Consider the following 7,188-nt stretch of genomic DNA (forward strand, 5'->3'; position numbering starts at 1 on the left):
CAGTGGGATGCTTTAAACCTTTAAAAATTATTTAGAAGACTGTTTAATGATAAGGGAAAATATGTAAAATACATTGTCACAAGAGAAAAGTGGGTATGAAAGCAGCAATATATAGATTCTTAACCACATGATGGGCTTTTTTTGTTTGTTTTTTAGGTATTCTGCTTATCTGTATTATATATGGTGTATATTTTATAAAGACATGTAAAATGTTGCTCTTTTAAAGATGTGAATAACTTTATAAGTAAGGAAGAAAGTTGGGGAAGTTCTCTTCTGTCACCTTGAAGTAGATGATTGAAGTAGGAGATCAAAAGAAATTAGATGCTTTAATAAGCTGTAAGAACTGTTTTTTAAATGTATTTTATTGATGCATATTATTTATCAATGCCCCACCAGTCTCACAAAAGATTGAGTGTGCTCAGAAAAAGATAGACACTATAGTAGGAAAAAATGATCAGAAGAGACAAAAGGTAGGGGCACCTGGGCGGCTCAGTCGTTAGGCATCTGTCTTCGGCTCAGGGCTGATCCCGGCATTACCGGATTGAGCCCCGCATCAGGCTCTTCTGCTGGGAGCCTGCTTCTTCCTCTCCCACTCCCCCTGCTTGTGTTCCCTCTCTCGCTGGCTGTCTCTACCTCTGTCAAATAAATAAATAAAATCTTTTAAAAAAGAAGAAGAGACAAAAGGTAATTGGAAAAGAAGCAAAATCAAACAAAATAAAGGCAAGCGCATGTTAATACCCCCAAAACTCATGCCAAGAGTTTCTTTGTAATTGCTAGAGGGGTGCCACCAGAAATTAGTTTCTGATATTCCTAGCAACTAAAACAAAAGGAAAACATAGTTCTGAGTTTCACGTGGTCTATAAGAGTTTTTTTAATTTGCTTAAGAGAAGTATAGTTTGGTATAGAAACCTGAGAAAAATCCCCCCCCCCGTATAAGGGAATAATATGAGATTCATCTATTGCTATTTTTAAATTTGTGTTTATTGTTTTTATAGAATATAGGAACATCTCAGAATGGTTATACTCCTCTTTATTAATTCAGTAATTACAAGCTCTCATTAAGTACTGTGAGAAATAGAAGCACATGTAAGACAAAGTCCCTGCCCTCATCTATTGTGAAAGAATAACTATAATATATAATAACATGTTTACGATATATGATGAATGACTACTAGGATGAATAATTAGTATGATGAGTATTAGAATAACTAATATGAATGACTATAAATCAAGGCAATGTTTGAAGCAAAAAAGTGAGATGGGATTCCTGCAGTATACAGAAATACTTTCAACCAATGGGATCATGTTTAACCATTTGTAAAAGGGGATGATACTCCCCTTTTACAGAAGAGGAAACAGGTTTACAGAGATTAGATAAATTGTCCAGGGTCACATGGCTGGTAAAGGAGAGAGCCAGGGGCGCCTGGGTTGCGCAGTCGTTAAGCGTCTGCCTTTGGCTCAGGGCGTGATCCCGGCGTTCTGGGATGGAGTCCCACATCGGGTTCCTCTGCTCCCACTCCCCTGCTTGTGTTCCCTCTCTCGCTGGCTGTCTCTCTGTCACATAAATAGTAAATAAAATCCTTTAAAAAAATAAATAAAAATAAAAGTAAAAAAGGACAGAGCCAGGATTTCAAACCAAATCTGTCCCATGCAAACCACCTTCTTAACTACTACTTTATGGGAGACATCGCATTCAAATAGACTTTAAAGGATGGAAAAAGTTATGTCAGGCAGAGTTTGGGGAAAGATGTTCTACGTGGAGAGAATAGCACTAAACAAAATCAAAAAGATTGGAAAGCATAGGCTATGTTTTGGGTAACACACACACACACCCTAGAAAAGTGAGATATATGTAGGTAAACACTAGAAGAATGAGACTAGTAAGGTTGGGATGGATTTTTTCATTTTTAAGAATTAGGGCATAGTTTACCTGATAAAGGACTCAGGCCTCAGGGCCTGATTAAGCAAGAGTTTTAAGCACAGAGACCTTGAACCTGAAAATTCTACGCAAGGGCCCTGGATGGGGAATATGAGGGACACTAGGTGAGGAATGGGTCTAATGGCAAATAATAGAATCCTGTTACACCTTAACTGTGTAAAACTGGCCAGCTAATATAAGTTCTTTGGACCTCAATTTGTTTTATCAGAGGAGGAGGAGGAAGACTGTCAGACACGATGATTTTTTTCAAAGATTTTTATTTATTTGAGAGAGAGAATGTGCACAAGAGGGGGAAGGGCAGAGGGAGAGTGAGAAGTAGACTCCCCTCTGAGCAGGGAGCCTGATGTGGGGCTCGATCCCAGGACCTGGGATCATGACCTGAGCTGAAGGCAGACGCTTAAGCGACTGAGCCACCCAGGTGCCCCAGACACGATGATTTCTTAATATCTCTTTTCGTGCTAACGTCCTCTGATCACATATGCCAGAGATTGCAAACTCAAATTCCTAAATTAAGGATCAAGAAGCTTTCATAAATGAGTAAATGAATTTGATGTAAGAAAAATAAGGAGTGGTAGAGATTAGAGTGGTAGTTAAGATGTCCCATCTAAAACTCCAGCCAATTTTTGCATGATTGAGGACCCAATGTTGCCGATTTTCTAATTTTTTAAGGGAAACAAGAACACCATATTTTTAAGAATATTATACAGAGCAAACAAAACACCTCTGCTGGCTAGATACAGTCCATGGGTCACTAATTTTCAACCTCTGCTATAGATAAAAAGGTGTAAACAAGAATAATAAATGTTTGAATGAAGAGAACTAAATATGAAGAAAGAGGAAGGAATCAAAGAGAGCACCAAGATTTCCCCTCGGTGATGAGGGGGAGGTGGTAACATTAAGATAAATACTAAAATCAGTAGGAGGTTTAGAGAGAAGGTGCTTGACTGTGAGTTTTTTGAACACAGGACAAAGTTCTCAGTCATAATCATAGTCCACAGCACACAAACCAAATTAAGCTGTTGAGTTTTGAGAAATCTGTGTCATTTATCAGGGCAAAAGGGTGCAGGAAATGTAAGATAGGAGTTTAGGGAGAGAGATGAAACAGGAGTTAAAGATGTAAGCTTATGCAAAAATGAGAGAATAGTATGAACTCTTATGTATCCCCCTACTCAGCTTCCACTCATTTCCAATCTTATTTCATCTGTATTCTCACCCACTCCCTCACTCAACCCAATTTTTGAGGCAAATCCAAAACATTTTATCTCTAAATAGTTTAATATATATCTCTAACAGATAAGGATGATTTTGAAACAATCTCAATGCCATTATCATACCTAAAAAACTCCTAACAATTCATTTATGAAATCAGTTATACCCAGTGTTCAAATTTTTTATTCTTATACATTGTTTTACAGTTAGATTGAGGTCCACACATTACAATTCATTCATACATTTCCTAAGCTATAGGTTCTCTCTCCCTTCCTTCCTCCCTCCCTCCCTCTCTTTTTTTCTCTATCTCTCTCTACCCCCACCCTTCCCTCTCCCAAATTACTTGGGTAAGTGATTGGGTTGTTTGAGCTTAGGAGTTTTGAAAGTAGACCTGACCCTAACATTTAAAGACCTGGGACAACATTACAAATAGAGCCCAAATACCATACATCTAAATACTTAAAAGCTTTCACTCCAGTGAAAACAGTTTAATATGCTCTATAGTCCTACCCTGACAAATAAACCCTCTTAATGACTTAGAAGGGCAAGTTAAAATTCAGAATCCTGACTCTTGGAGTTCCTCACTGGATTGTGTTTGCACAGGAGAGCTGGCACATGGCCCTCAAACTGCCCCATTCTCTTTCCACCCCTGCCTGGCTCCATCGCCTTCTCAAGGACACCACCGCCCACATGTCCAAGCTCAATCTACACCCTCTGCAAACACCCACCAGTGGCTGCACACTCCAAACTTGGGAGGGTAAACCAAAGAGCAGGCCCATGCAGGTCCTGAAAGCAGGCATAGTTTGCATAGACTGGGAAGCTCAGAACATAGTCTGGAAGGGAAGATATTAACTCTAGGTGGGGTCCGTCCCCTGCGAAGTCCATGACTTCTCACCCCATCTGGAGCTGTACAGCTAGAGGAGGGTCAGAGCAGAGCCCCTTGCCTGGGTCTAAGGACCATACTGCAATAAAGGTCCCCATAGATGGTTTTGCTGATCACATCCCCAAGATGTTATTAAATACGTTTCTTTGTTCCCTCTATTTCCTGTAAATTGATACTTAAATCCAGGAGCACAATCAGATTCAGGTTCAATGTTTTTGGCAAGAATAGTTTTATATGTGAGTGTTGTGTACATCCATCAGGAGGCACATAAAATCTGGTCTTTCTTTTTAATTAGAGTATAATTACAATAAAATAAAATGCACAAATCTTAACTGTTCAATTCAATTAGTTTTAACAATTACGTACACCCATGTAGCTTACTCCCAAGACAAGATAGAGACTATTTCCATCACGCCAGAAAGTTTTCTCCTCAGTCTTTGCAGTTAGTTCCCCTCCACCCACTGAGCCTGGGGCTATTATGCATAAGGCTGCTATGAACGTCCTTGTACACATTGTCTTGTGGGCATTTTCATTCTTCTGGGTGAATACTTGGGAATGGAAATGATTGTTTAACTTTAGAAGAAACTACCAAACAGTTCTTCAAAGTGGTTTCCCAATTTACATGTCCAACAACAATGTATGAAAGTTCCAGTTGCTTTTTGTGCTCTTAGCAGCTGTTGACTATCATTACTCACACATTAATTAGGGTTTACAAAATGGTGTTATTCTAGCATTTATTTATTTGCTGAAATGCTTCTATAAAGAGAAAATTCCCTTCAAATGCATTTGGTTTCCCTGAAATACAGTTCATATAGGAAAGGATTAATGCTTAACTCTTTACCAATTTTCAAAATAATGAATTCTCTCACATCCATCAAAGACTGACAGTGAGAAGGGGTTTTTTTTCAGAATTATTATAAACTCATGAATTTAAATATATTTGACGTGCTGAATCCATTTCAATTATCACTTTTACCGATGCTCAAACTGTCCTATCTTTAGCCAGTGGGAATCTCTTCAGATTAGCTTCTGAGTTCCTTCACACCGCTCTCTAAGTCTTTAATAACTTCCTTCCCTTCTAAATGACAAGTTGTTCCAGACTCATCTTCAACATTTCCTGAAGCAGACATGCCATCAGCCATTTCTCCAAGGAATCCTGGTTCCTTTTAATGGGAAATGGTATTTTAGAGGCCGCGATCTGGTAAGGATGTTTATTGCTAGTGAGTGTTCGTGATTTCTAGATCTTTACAGTAGGTGGAGCTAAGAAATGTGTTGTTGCTGCTGCTACTGCTGCTGCTGCTGCTGTTGTTGTTTAAAGATTTTATTTATTTACTTGAGAGAGAGTGAGTGAGAGAAAGCGTGCACATGAGCCAGGGGAGGGGCAGAGGGAGAAGGAGAATCAGATTCCCCGCTGAGCAGGGAGCCTGATGCGGGGCTCCACCCCAGGACTCTGGGATCATGACCTGAGCCAAAGTCAGATGCTTAACCGACAGCCACCCAGGTAACCCAAAATGTGTTGTTGTTTTAAAGACATAACATATATGTCCAATCGAAAGTCAGGACTACCCTCATCAGTCTCACATCTGTCTCTCCTTTTCCCCATGCCTAAAATCCACATAATTACTCATTTACTTTATAACACTATGTACAAAGAACAGTCTCAGAATACAATCTTGGCACTATAACCACAATATGATTACTGAAAACAGTTTTGGTTTTTTGTTGTTGTTGGAGTAGGGGAGCCTTTCTGTAAGTCTTTTTGTTATTAGGGTATATTTCAATATGGATGTGTAGTCTATTACTGCATTTTAAAGTCAAAGGTTCCACATGTGTAGTTATGCCACCAATTCAATACACAGTTAGATTAATTTGTTTAATCTTGATTGCAATTTTTAGAGAGTGCATTTTTAATATAGCTTTGCTTTATAACTAATAAAATATTTACATGGTTCTAAAGTCAAGTCTATAAAACAAGAGCTCTCAGAGAAAAATCTACCTTCTAGCCCTATCCTGTCTGTGCTATCCTTCCCTCACTATATAAATAAGCATTTATTTTTATTATTTATCCTTCCATTTATATATATATAAGCAATCATAGTCTTTTAAGACAAAAAGCATACTATACACTCAATTCACTCATTTAAAGTGTACAATTTAGGGCTGCCTGGGTGGCTCAGTCATTTAAGCAACCGACTCTTGATTTCAGCTCAGGTCATGATCTCAGGGTCGTGGGATTGAGCCCCATGTCAGGCTCCGTGCTGAGGACAGAGTCTGCTTGGAACTGTCTTGTCTCCCTCTCCCTTTGTCCCTCCCAACCTGCATGCTTGCTCCACTCTCTCTCTCTCTCTAATAAATAAATCTTTTTAAAAAATATGTAGTATACAATTTAATGATTTTTAGTATATTCACAAAATTATGCAACATGACTACAAGTTTAGACCATTTTAATAACCCCAAAACACCCTTCATGCCATAGTCACCCCCAGGAATTTTTGTCCCCCTTGTTGCAATTATCACTTTAGCTTGAGTGTCTCTCTAATTCTTATAACCAAGTGAGTCTGACTAGAGCAATTTGGAAAAGTTAGTACCTTGGAAAATATCCCACTCTCTTAAAAAAAGATATAGACTTTCTTACCTTTAGCCTAAAAAGGATAATAAATGCATTATACTACATTTTACTTTTCTAGCTACCCCTATAACAAACTAAAGAAGGAGCCAAAGAAAATCCATTTGATGGGAAAACGTGGGATCAGGCCTAAAACCTCTGTAGAAATGTCTATAGTATTTTATATTTTTCAAGAAGATATTATAATCATTTGAAAATTTTGGGGTTTTTATTTTGTTCTTGCTGAACTATTTGAGACTTAGTTGCAGGAATCTATGACCCTCTCTTCTAAGTACTTCAGCATGTATCTTCTAAGAACAGCGGCATTCTCTGGGCGCCTGGTGGCTCAGCTGGGTAAGTGGTCTGACTCTTGATCTCAGCTCAGGTCTTGACCTCAGGGTCCTGAATTCAAGCCCTGCGTTGCACTCCATTCTGGGTGTGGGGGCTACTTTTTAAAAAAGGGGAAAAAAAGAAAAAGAAAAAACAGAACAATGGCATTCTCTTACCCAAACACAAACCAATTATAAAAATCAGGAAATTTCACATGTAGAC

The sequence above is a fragment of the Ursus arctos genome, unplaced genomic scaffold (genome assembly GCF_023065955.2).
Source record: "Ursus arctos isolate Adak ecotype North America unplaced genomic scaffold, UrsArc2.0 scaffold_21, whole genome shotgun sequence".
Taxonomy (NCBI): domain Eukaryota; kingdom Metazoa; phylum Chordata; class Mammalia; order Carnivora; family Ursidae; genus Ursus; species Ursus arctos.